Source organism: Lissotriton helveticus, chromosome 12 (genome assembly GCF_964261635.1).
Source record: "Lissotriton helveticus chromosome 12, aLisHel1.1, whole genome shotgun sequence".
Lineage (NCBI taxonomy): Eukaryota > Metazoa > Chordata > Amphibia > Caudata > Salamandridae > Lissotriton > Lissotriton helveticus.
Genome location: NC_136073.1, coordinates 139,798,895 through 139,811,157, shown reverse-complemented (window position 1 = coordinate 139,811,157; position 12,263 = coordinate 139,798,895). Strand labels below are relative to the sequence as shown.

The following is a 12,263-nucleotide window of genomic DNA, read 5'->3' as shown; positions in this document are numbered from 1 at the left end:
ACACTGTTACTGAAGAGGCAGAAGAGGTTCAAGCTTCAGTGCCTCAAGAACAGGCAACGCAAGGGCAGCAGAGTCTGATGGATTGTGAGAGCTTGTCAAATGACACTGTGTGCTGCGTGGAGCTAAAAATGCTGTATCCATAGTACTGTGCCAAGTTTTGGAGGCCACATCAGTGATATTGTGTTCTCTTAGGGAGACTTCACGTGAGGTTCTGGAGGCCTATTCTGAAATATTGTGTCTGTCCCGGGAGACTCCTACGGAGTATTGTCATGTGCATCACACCACATACGAAACGTCATGTCCAGTTCTTCATGGCTTACCAAGAGGTTTGATACTACTCTTCCAATGTTTGAATAACATAACGCTTGAGGTGTAAAAAGGAGGGAGCGGTCCTAGCAGAGTAGGACTGGAGGGCAGTCTGTGTTGGTTTGTGAACATCCCAGTCAAAGAGGTGAAATGTGCAGCATCTGCCTCAAAACACATACACTACATATAAGACTCTCATGACTGACAGTGTCACCTGATTTGAACTATAAAAGTCACATACATCATGGGCCTGAGTAGCCCAAGTAGCTCGCCGTGATCGTATAGTGGTTAGTACTCTGCGTTGTGGCCGCAGCAACCTCGGTTCGAATCCGAGTCACGGCATCGCGGGTGGCAATGTCATGGCAGTTGGGTGATATTTTTTATTTGCAATATACAGAGTATTATTATTTTTTAAATAACACCTGTCCCAAACACTTTGTTTTCTTTGATTTGTGAAATTGCCAGCTTTAATCATGAGAAGTCATTTCATTATGATGCCACAGCTGTGGGGCAGAAGGGACAGGGTGTTTTAATACATGCAATGCTTACTTTTAATGTACTCTTGGATGTTGTAGCCCGTGTAATTGTGCAGAAATCGTTTTTGAGGAATGCAAAAACATTTCCTTGTGTAATAATACCTTTTCCGTGTGATTGACTTGGCCGGTTAGCTCAGTTGGTTAGAGCGTGGTGCTAATAATGCCAAGGTCGCCCCCGTACCGGCCAGTATTTTTCACAATTAAAATAGAAAAGTCATGCATTACAGTACAATACGTTTAAAAACAACGTATAGGTTGTTTGTTTATTCTGGTCATTAACTGGGCTCTGATGGCTGATGTTTGTTCAAGGGTGAGTGTTGCTAGTACCATGTAAAGGGCACTGTGGTCTAACAGCCCCCAGCCTCCCTCTCCTATGGCTGGACGACCAGCCCGCTCCTTGGGTCTCTCAAAGTGCACTTTTTGAAGCCCTGTTTAAAGCTGGGACGCATCAACTAAAGGTGACACTTTCTCTCCAAAAGTGACGATTTCTCGGCTTCTCGTTGGGGTGTCCAGAGGTGACGAGAGGTGAAGGAAAGAGCACATGGGTTATGTAGGCATCATTAAATTGTCTGCTATGTATTAGTGATCTTTAACATCGTTACACTCTTGTTTAGTTTAACGTATGTATAGCACACTCGTCCACCCGTGTAAATATTGCAAAATGAATACAGATATGTACACCTAATGATATACGTTTGTCGTGACCCTCTTTGTAATTTTTCCATACCATGTTCAGGTTTTTCTTTCTCCATTTTCTTGTCGGTAGTAGCTGGATAAACATTTAGAGACAGAAAAGTATGGAGTGCCTCACAGTGATACCAACACAGAAGGTACAATTGTTCCAAGTGAGTGGAAATAGGCGCTGTGGCTTAGTTGGTAAAAGCGCCTGTCTAGTAAACAGGAGATCCTGAGTTCGAATCTCAGCAGTGCCTTGTTTTTACACAACCTCATACAAGACTTTTTGTTTGATTAAAGACTCATTGTCTGCAAACACAATTTCTCCTATTATAATTATCCTCATGTACACAATGCTCCTCCTTAAAACCTAAAGATGTTTCGGGTTTTTACCTGCCATTGTAATGTACCACCAGCCACCAGTATCTTTAATTTTCAAAGCCAATCAGTTTGGTTTTGTGACGTGAAAAGATGTTTTTAAGCTTCGCTCGCTTCAAAGTACAACCTAGGCAGCAGTAATGCAAGCTTCAAACAACAGGTGCAGCACAGGCAGCACCTGAGTACCATTGCATTACTGACACTGTTACTGAAGAGGCAGAAGAGGTTCAAGCTTCAGTGCCTCAAGAACAGGCAACGCAAGGGCAGCAGAGTCTGATGGATTGTGAGAGCTTGGAAAATGACACTGTGTGCTGCGTGGAGCTAAAAATGCTGTATCCATAGTACTGTGCCAAGTTTTGGAGGCCACATCAGTGATATTGTGTTCTCTTAGGGAGACTTCACGTGAGGTTCTGGAGGCCTATTCTGAAATATTGTGTCTGTCCCGGGAGACTCCTACGGAGTATTGTCATGTGCATCACACCACATACGAAACGTCATGTCCAGTTCTTCATGGCTTACCAAGAGGTTTGATACTACTCTTCCAATGTTTGAATAACATAACGCTTGAGGTGTAAAAAGGAGGGAGCGGTCCTAGCAGAGTAGGACTGGAGGGCAGTCTGTGTTGGTTTGTGAACATCCCAGTCAAAGAGGTGAAATGTGCAGCATCTGCCTCAAAACACATACACTACATATAAGACTCTCATGACTGACAGTGTCACCTGATTTGCACTATAAAAGTCACATACATCATGGGCCTGAGTAGCCCAAGTAGCTCGCCGTGATCGTATAGTGGTTAGTACTCTGCGTTGTGGCCGCAGCAACCTCGGTTCGAATCCGAGTCACGGCATCGCGGGTGGCAATGTCATGGCAGTTGGGTGATATTTTTTATTTGCAATATACAGAGTATTATTATTTTTTAAATAACACCTGTCCCAAACACTTTGTTTTCTTTGATTTGTGAAATTGCCAGCTTTAATCATGAGAAGTCATTTCATTATGATGCCACAGCTGTGGGGCAGAAGGGACAGGGTGTTTTAATACATGCAATGCTTACTTTTAATGTACTCTTGGATGTTGTAGCCCGTGTAATTGTGCAGAAATCGTTTTTGAGGAATGCAAAAACATTTCCTTGTGTAATAATACCTTTTCCGTGTGATTGACTTGGCCGGTTAGCTCAGTTGGTGAGAGCGTGGTGCTAATAACGCCAAGGTCGCGGGTTCGATCCCCGTACCGGCCAGTATTTTTCACAATTAAAATAGAAAAGTCATGCATTACAGTACAAGACGTTTAAAAACAACGTATAGGTTGTTTGTTTATTCTGGCCATTAACTGGGCTCTGATGGCTGATGTTTGTTCAAGGGTGAGTGTTGCTAGTACCATGTAAAGGGCACTGTGGTCTAACAGCCCCCAGCCTCCCTCTCCTATGGCTGGACGACCAGCCCGCTCCTTGAGTCTCTCAAAGTGCACTTTTTGAAGCCCTGTTTAAAGCTGGGACGCATCAACTAAAGGTGACACTTTCTCTCCAAAAGTGACGATTTCTCGGCTTCTCGTTGGGGTGTCCAGAGGTGACGAGAGTTGAAGGAAAGAGCACATGGGTTATGTAGGCATCATTAAATTGTCTGCTATGTATTAGTGATCTTTAACATCGTTACACTCTTGTTTAGTTTAACGTATGTATAGCACACTCGTCCACCCGTGTAAATATTGCAAAATGAATACAGATATGTACACCTAATGATATACGTTTGTCGTGACCCTCTTTGTAATTTTTCCATACCATGTTCAGGTTTTTCTTTCTCCATTTTCTTGTCGGTAGTAGCTGGATAAAAATTTAGAGACAAAAAAGTATGGAGTGCCTCACAGTGATACCAACACAGAAGGTACAATTGTTCCAAGTGAGTGGAAATAGGCGCTGTGGCTTAGTTGGTTAAAACGCCTGTCTAGTAAACAGGAGATCCTGAGTTCGAATCTCAGCAGTGCCTTGTTTTTACACAACCTCATACAAGACTTTTTGTTTGATTAAAGACTCATTGTCTGCAAACACAATTTCTCCTATTATAATTATCCTCATGTACACAATGCTCCTCCTTAAAACCTAAAGATGTTTCGGGTTTTTACCTGCCATTGTAATGTACCACCAGCCACCAGTATCTTTAATTTTCAAAGCCAATCAGTTTGGTTTTGTGACGTGAAAAGATGTTTTTAAGCTTCGCTCGCTTCAAAGTACAACCTAGGCAGCAGTAATGCAAGCTTCAAACAACAGGTGCAGCACAGGCAGCACCTGAGTACCATTGCATTACTGACACTGTTACTGAAGAGGCAGAAGAGGTTCAAGCTTCAGTGCCTCAAGAACAGGCAACGCAAGGGCAGCAGAGTCTGATGGATTGTGAGAGCTTGTCAAATGACACTGTGTGCTGCGTGGAGCTAAAAATGCTGTATCCATAGTACTGTGCCAAGTTTTGGAGGCCACATCAGTGATATTGTGTTCTCTTAGGGAGACTTCACGTGAGGTTCTGGAGGCCTATTCTGAAATATTGTGTCTGTCCCGGGAGACTCCTACGGAGTATTGTCATGTGCATCACACCACATACGAAACGTCATGTCCAGTTCTTCATGGCTTACCAAGAGGTTTGATACTACTCTTCCAATGTTTGAATAACATAACGCTTGAGGTGTAAAAAGGAGGGAGCGGTCCTAGCAGAGTAGGACTGGAGGGCAGTCTGTGTTGGTTTGTGAACATCCCAGTCAAAGAGGTGAAATGTGCAGCATCTGCCTCAAAACACATACACTACATATAAGACTCTCATGACTGACAGTGTCACCTGATTTGAACTATAAAAGTCACATACATCATGGGCCTGAGTAGCCCAAGTAGCTCGCCGTGATCGTATAGTGGTTAGTACTCTGCGTTGTGGCCGCAGCAACCTCGGTTCGAATCCGAGTCACGGCATCGCGGGTGGCAATGTCATGGCAGTTGGGTGATATTTTTTATTTGCAATATACAGAGTATTATTATTTTTTAAATAACACCTGTCCCAAACACTTTGTTTTCTTTGATTTGTGAAATTGCCAGCTTTAATCATGAGAAGTCATTTCATTATGATGCCACAGCTGTGGGGCAGAAGGGACAGGGTGTTTTAATACATGCAATGCTTACTTTTAATGTACTCTTGGATGTTGTAGCCCGTGTAATTGTGCAGAAATCGTTTTTGAGGAATGCAAAAACATTTCCTTGTGTAATAATACCTTTTCCGTGTGATTGACTTGGCCGGTTAGCTCAGTTGGTTAGAGCGTGGTGCTAATAATGCCAAGGTCGCCCCCGTACCGGCCAGTATTTTTCGCAATTAAAATAGAAAAGTCATGCATTACAGTACAAGACGTTTAAAAACAACGTATAGGTTGTTTGTTTATTCTGGTCATTAACTGGGCTCTGATGGCTGATGTTTGTTCAAGGGTGAGTGTTGCTAGTACCATGTAAAGGGCACTGTGGTCTAACAGCCCCCAGCCTCCCTCTCCTATGGCTGGACGACCAGCCCGCTCCTTGGGTCTCTCAAAGTGCACTTTTTGAAGCCCTGTTTGAAGCTGGGACGCATCAACTAAAGGTGACACTTTCTCTCCAAAAGTGACGATTTATCGGCTTCTCGTTGGGGTGTCCAGAGGTGACGAGAGGTGAAGGAAAGAGCACATGGGTTATGTAGGCATCATTAAATTGTCTGCTATGTATTAGTGATCTTTAACATCGTTACACTCTTGTTTAGTTTAACGTATGTATAGCACACTCGTCCACCCGTGTAAATATTGCAAAATGAATACAGATATGTACACCTAATGATATACGTTTGTCGTGACCCTCTTTGTAATTTTTCCATACCATGTTCAGGTTTTTCTTTCTCCATTTTCTTGTCGGTAGTAGCTGGATAAAAATTTAGAGACAGAAAAGTATGGAGTGCCTCACAGTGATACCAACACAGAAGGTACAATGGTTCCAAGTGAGTGCAAATAGGCGCTGTGGCTTAGTTGGTTAAAGCGCCTGTCTAGTAAACAGGAGATCCTGAGTTTGAATCTCAGCAGAGCCTTGTTTTTACACAACCTCATACAAGACTTTTTGTTTGATTAAAGACTCATTGTCTGCAAACACAATTTCTCCTATTATAATTATCCTCATGTACACAATGCTCCTCCTTAAAACCTAAAGATGTTTCGGGTTTTTACCTGCCATTGTAATGTACCACCAGCCACCAGTATCTTTAATTTTCAAAGCCAATCAGTTTGGTTTTGTGACGTGAAAAGATGTTTTTAAGCTTCGCTCGCTTCAAAGTACAACCTAGGCAGCAGTAATGCAAGCTTCAAACAACAGGTGCAGCACAGGCAGCACCTGAGTACCATTGCATTACTGACACTGTTACTGAAGAGGCAGAAGAGGTTCAAGCTTCAGTGCCTCAAGAACAGGCAACGCAAGGGCAGCAGAGTCTGATGGATTGTGAGAGCTTGGAAAATGACACTGTGTGCTGCGTGGAGCTGAAAATGCTGTATCCATAGTACTGTGCCAAGTTTTGGAGGCCACATCAGTGATATTGTGTTCTCTTAGGGAGACTTCACGTGAGGTTCTGGAGGCCTATTCTGAAATATTGTGTCTGTCCCGGGAGACTCCTACGGAGTATTGTCATGTGCATCACACCACATACGAAACGTCATGTCCAGTTCTTCATGGCTTACCAAGAGGTTTGATACTACTCTTCCAATGTTTGAATAACATAACGCTTGAGGTGTAAAAAGGAGGGAGCGGTCCTAGCAGAGTAGGACTGGAGGGCTGTCTGTGTTGGTTTGTGAACATCCCAGTCAAAGAGGTGAAATGTGCAGCATCTGCCTCAAAACACATACACTACATATAAGACTCTCATGACTGACAGTGTCACCTGATTTGCACTATAAAAGTCACATACATCATGGGCCTGAGTAGCCCAAGTAGCTCGCCGTGATTGTATAGTGCAGGGGTGCCCAAACCTGTCCTGGCGGGCCGTATCCATGCCAGATTTTTGGGATATCCCCATCTGGTGATCACGGTTCGATCCCCGGCGCCGGCGGCAGATCAGAGTGCCCAGGACGGGGTCCATGTGACCCGGGCAGTCCTATCCCCTGGGTGTACGTGGTTGTCCGACATGTCGGTCGTATTTGCTTTTACGTACCGGATCGGAATCGGCCCCCATAAAATCGTACGTAAAGTATATAGCAAATCAACCTGAAATCTGCTGGGTCAGAAAGGGCTCGATTCCGATCCGTGTCGGAAGGTTAGGAGTCCGTACGAATTTGTCGGGACGGCATGGCAGAGTGCCCGGGATGGGCTCCATGGCTCTTGGGCAGTCTTCCCCCGGGCGTCCGGGGCTCCATCCAGGCCGACGGCATGGCAGAGTGCCCGGGACGGGCTCCATGCGTCCCGGGCATTCGTCCCCCGGGCGTCCGGGGCTCCATCCAGGCCGGCGGCAAGGCAGTGTGCCCGGGTCGGGCTCCATGCGTCCCGGGCATTCGTCCCCCGGGCGCCTGAAACTGCTGGGTCAGAGAGGGCTCGATTCCGATCCGTGTCGTAAGGTTAGGAGTCCGTACGAATTTGTCGGGACGGCATGGCAGAGTGCCCGGGACGGGCTCCATGCGTCCCGGGCATTCGTCCCCCGGGCGTCCGGGGCTACATCCAGGCTGACGGTATGGCAGAGTGCCCGGGTCGGGCTCCATGGTTTTCACGGTGGTCCTCCCCTGGGTGTCAGGGGGCTCCTGGCCGACGGCATGGAAAAGTACCCAGGACGGGCTCCATGCGTCCCGGGCATTTGTCCCCCGGGCGTCCGGGGCTCCATCCAGGCCGAGGGCATGGCAGAGTGCCCGGGTCGGGCTCCATGGTTTCCAGGGTGGTCCTCCCCAGGGTGTCGGGGCGCTCCAGGCCGAAGGCATGGAAAAGTGCCCAGGACGGGCTCCATGCGTCCCGGGCATTTGTCCCCCGGGCGTCCGGGGCTCCATCCAGGCCGACGGCATGGCAGAGTGCCCGGGTCGGGCTCCATGGCTTTCACGGTGGTCCTCCCCTGGGTGTCTGGGGGCTCCAGGCCGAAGGCATGGAAAAGTGCCCAGGACGGGCTCCATGCGTCCCGGGCACGGGCACGGGGACGGGGACAGGGTCGGGAGAGTCCAGGCGGCTTCACTTCCGTGTCCAGCCATCTGATCGACCAGATTCCCTCGGCCATCTGGTCGCCCGGATCCCCTCGGGCATCTGGTCGCCCGCAACGCTTTCCTATGGGGCGACCAGATGGCCGAACTTCCCTGGAAGTCCCGATGAGGTGCCATTCGCCGCCCGGATCCCAGCGAGGGCTCCAGGAGGTTGGGTACATTCGCGCCTTGGGTCCCCTCTGTCACCTCGCGTGCACAGATTACAAGAAAAGGGGGTAATTTTCCTCCGGATTACTAGGGAGAAGGGTACGCCCGGACACCCCTCCGAGGCTGGTGGTTCTCTGCCATGGGGACCAGATGGGCTATGCCTGGGCAACACCTCCCTAGGCCACCCGGGGCTTCCTTCCTCCAGGCCAACTGCATGTCAAATTGCCCAGGACGGGCTCCATGGCTCCTGGGCAGTCGTCCCCCGGGCGTCCGGGGCTCCATCCAGGCTGACGGCATTGAAAAGTGCCCAGGACGGGCTCCATGCGTCCCGGGCATTCATCCCCTGGGCGTCCGGGGCTCCATCTAGGCTGACGGTATGGCAGAGTGCCCGGGTCGGGCTCCATGGTTTTCACGGTGGTCCTCCCCTGGGTGTCTGGGGGCTCCAGGCCGAAGGCATGGAAAAGTGCCCCGGACGGGCTCCATGCGTCCCGGGCATTCGTCCCCCGGGCGTCCGGGGCACCCATCTCCATGAGGCCAACGGCATTGGCAAAGTACCCAGGACGGGCTCCATGGGTCCCGGGCAGACCTCCCCCCGGGCGTCCGGGGCTCCCACCTCCAGGCCGACGGCATGTCAAAGTACCCAGGACGGGCTCCACGGGTCCCGGGCAGCTTCCCCCGGGGCGTCCGGGGCACCCACCTCCAGGCCGACGGCATGTCAAAGTACCCAGGACGGGCTCCACGGGTCCCGGGCATTCCTCCCCCCAGGTCGTCCGGGCCCTAGAGCTCCGGTGGTCCAACCTGCGCCTGAGGCCCAGCCGGGGTCCAAGAGCCCTGCCTTGCGTGGGCAGGCAGTCAGGAACCCTACCGCGAAGGCTTGGGATGGATGGGGAGCTGGGAGTCCTTTCGATCCCGGCCCTCTGGTCGCCCGCGATGCTTTCCAATGGGGCGACCAGATGGCCGGGCTTCCCTGGAAGTCCCGATGAGGTGCCATTCGGCTCCTGGATCCCAGCTAGGGCTCCATGAGGTCGGGTTCTTTTACGCCTTGGGTCCCCTCTGTCACCTCGCGTGCACGGATTGCAAGAAAGGGGGGTAATTTCCCTCCGGATTACTAGGGGCAGGGTACGCCCGGACACCTCTCCAGGGCTGGTGGTTCTCTGCCCGGGGGACCAGATGAGATATGCCTGGGCAACACCTCCCCCGGGCGTCTGGGGGCTCCATTCTCCGGGCCAACGGCATGGCTCAATGCCCAGGACGGGCTCCACGTGTCCTGGACAGACCTCCCCTGGGCGTCCGGGGCACCCATCTCCATGAGGCCAACGGGATGGCAAAGTACCCGGGAAGGGCTCCACGGGTCCCGGGCAGCCTTCCCCCGGGCGTCCGGGGCTCCCACCTTTAGGCCGACGGCATGTCACACTGCCCAGGACGGGCTCCATGGGCCCCGGACAGACCTCCCCCGGGCGTCCGGGGCACCCATCTCCAGGAGGCCAACGGGATGGCAAAGTACCCGGGAAGGGCTCCACGGGTCCCGGGCAGCCTTCCCCCGGGCGTCCGGGGCTCCCACCTCCAGGCCGACGGCATGTCACAGTGCCCAGGACGGGCTCCATGGGCCCCGGACAGCCCTCCCCCCGGGCGTTCGGGGCACATATCTCCAGGAGGCCAACGGCGTTGCAAAGTACCCGGAAAGGACTCCACGGGTACCGGGCAGTCCTCCCCCGGGCGTCCGGGGCACCCATCTCCATGAGGCCAACGGCATTGGCAAAGTACCCGGGAGGGGCTCCACGGGTCCCGGGCAGGCCTCCCCCGGGCGTCCAGGGCACCCACCTCCAGGCCGACGGCATGTAAAAGTGCCCAGGACGGGCTCCATGGGTCCCGGGCAGCCCACCCCCGGGCATCTGGGGCACCCATCTCCAGGAGGCCAACGGAGTTGCAAAGTACCCGGGAAGGGCTCCACGGGTACCGGGCAATCCTCCCCCGGGCGTCCGGGGGCTCCCTTCTCCAGGCCGACGGCATGGTTCAATGCCCAGGACGGGCTCCATGCGTCCCGGGCATTCGTCCCGGGACGGGGACGGGGTGGGGAAGAGTCCAGGCGGCTTCACCTCCATGCCCAGCCATCTGGTCGCCCGGATTCCCTCGGCCATCTGGTCGCCCGGATCCCCTCGGGCATCTGGTCGCCCGCAACGCTTTCCTATGGGGGGGACCAGATGGCCGAACTTCCCTGGAAGTCTTAATGAGGTGCCATTCGCCTCCCGGATCCCAGCGAGGGCTCCATGAGGTCGGGTTCTTTCACGCCTTGGGTCCCCTCTGTCACCTCGCGTGCACAGATTGCAAGAAAGGGGGGTAATTTGCCTCCGGATTACTATGGGGCAAGGTATGCCCGGACACCCCTCCAGGGCTGGTGGTTCTCTGCCATGGGGACCAGATGAGATATGCCTGGGCAACACCTCCCTAGGCCACCCAGAGCTTCCTTCCTCCAGGCCAACTGCATGTCAAATTGCCCAGGACGGGCTCCATGGCTCTTGGGCAGTCGTCCCCCGGGCGTCCGGTGCTCCATCCAGGCCGACGGCATGGCAGAGTGCCCGGGACAGGCTCCATGCGTCCCGGGCCTTCGCCCCCCCCCGGGCGTCCGGGGCTCCATCCAGGCTGACGGCATGCAGAGTGCCCGGGACGGGCTCCACGGGCCCCAGGCGTCCGGGGCTCCCTTCCCCGGGCCAGCGGCATGTCAGAGTGCCCAGGACGGGCTCCACGGGCCCCGGTCATCCGGGGCACCCTTCCCCGGGCCAGCGGCATGTCAGAGTGCCCAGGACCAGTTCCACGGGTCCCGGGCAGTCCTCCCCCGGGCGTCCGGGGCTCCCTTCCCGGGGCCAAAGCATTTCAGAGTGCCCAGGACGGGCTCCACGGGTTCCGGGCGTCCAGGTCTCCCTTCCCCGGGCCAACGGCTTGTCAGAGTGCCCAGGACGGGCTCCACGGGCCCCGGGCGTCCGGGGCACCCTTCCCCGGGCCAGCGGCATGTCAGAGTGCCCAGGACGAGTTCCACGGGTCCCGGGCAGTCCTCCCCCCCGGGTGTCCGGGGCTCCCTTCCCCGGGCCAAAGCATTTCAGAGTGCCCAGGACGGGCTCCACGGGTCCCGGACGTCCGGGGCTCCCTTCCCCGGGCCAACGGCATACAGGAGTGCCCAGGACGGGCTCCACGGGTCCCGGACGTCCGGGGCTCCCTTCCCCGGGCCAACGGCATACAGGAGTGCCCAGGACGGGCTCCACAGGTCCCGGTCGTCTGGGGCTCCCTTCCCCGGGCCAACGGCTTGTCAGAGTGCCAAGGACGGGCTCCACGGGTCCCGGTCGTCTGGGGTCCCTCCCCCGGGCCAACAGCAGGTCAGAGTGCCCAGGACGGGCTCCACGGGTCCCGGGCAGCCCACCCCTCGGGCGTTCGGGGCACCCATCTCCAGGAGGCCAACGGCGTTGCAAAGTACCCGGGAAGGGCTCCACGGGTACCGGGCAGTCCTCCCCCGGGCGTCCAGGGCTCCCTTCTCCAGGCCAACGGCATGGTTCAATGCCCAGGACGGGCTCCATGTGTCCCAGACAGACCTCCCCCGGGCGTCCGGGACGGGCTCCATGGGTCCGGGGAGGCGTCCCATGCGCCTCCGGGCTTGGGAGCCCCGGCTGGGTCCAGGGGCCCGGGCGGGCCCCGGGTCGGGTGCTTCGGCCCTGGTCCCTGTCTCCCAGCCTACCGCACTGCCAAGGGCCTAGGAATGGGTTCCGTTGTTCCCGGGGAGCCTCCCCTTGCTTGGCTGGGTTCAGGAGCAGTGGCTAGGGCCCCTGAGGGCCCGGGGAGGGCAGCCTCCCCACCCCGGGCTCTGTCCTTGGTCCTGCTGCGTGGCAGGGTGCCCGGGACGGGGTCCGGAGGGACCGGGGAGGCGTCCCATGCACCTCCGGGCTTGGGAGCCCCGGCTCGGTCCAGGGGCCCGGGCGGGCCCCGGGTCGGGTGCTCCGGCCCTGGTCCCTGTCTCCCAGCCTA

General features: G+C 54.4%; 7 non-coding genes across 7 annotated transcripts; all 7 read left to right on the top strand.

Annotated features, from left to right (window-relative positions):
* Nucleotides 1-576: 576 nt before the first annotated feature.
* TRNAH-GUG (transfer RNA histidin (anticodon GUG)) lies at nucleotides 577-648 on the top strand. The gene has a single exon. It is a non-coding gene; the product is annotated as a tRNA-His (tRNA).
* Nucleotides 649-1,700: 1,052 nt separating this feature from the next.
* On the top strand, nucleotides 1,701-1,774 carry TRNAT-AGU (transfer RNA threonine (anticodon AGU)). The gene has a single exon. It is a non-coding gene; the product is annotated as a tRNA-Thr (tRNA).
* Nucleotides 1,775-2,670: 896 nt separating this feature from the next.
* TRNAH-GUG (transfer RNA histidin (anticodon GUG)) lies at nucleotides 2,671-2,742 on the top strand. The gene has a single exon. It is a non-coding gene; the product is annotated as a tRNA-His (tRNA).
* Nucleotides 2,743-3,058: 316 nt separating this feature from the next.
* On the top strand, nucleotides 3,059-3,132 carry TRNAI-AAU (transfer RNA isoleucine (anticodon AAU)). The gene has a single exon. It is a non-coding gene; the product is annotated as a tRNA-Ile (tRNA).
* A 671-nt stretch (nucleotides 3,133-3,803) lies between these two features.
* TRNAT-AGU (transfer RNA threonine (anticodon AGU)) lies at nucleotides 3,804-3,877 on the top strand. The gene has a single exon. It is a non-coding gene; the product is annotated as a tRNA-Thr (tRNA).
* An 896-nt stretch (nucleotides 3,878-4,773) lies between these two features.
* On the top strand, nucleotides 4,774-4,845 carry TRNAH-GUG (transfer RNA histidin (anticodon GUG)). Its single transcript has one exon. It is a non-coding gene; the product is annotated as a tRNA-His (tRNA).
* Nucleotides 4,846-5,897: 1,052 nt separating this feature from the next.
* TRNAT-AGU (transfer RNA threonine (anticodon AGU)) lies at nucleotides 5,898-5,971 on the top strand. The gene has a single exon. It is a non-coding gene; the product is annotated as a tRNA-Thr (tRNA).
* Nucleotides 5,972-12,263: the final 6,292 nt, after the last annotated feature.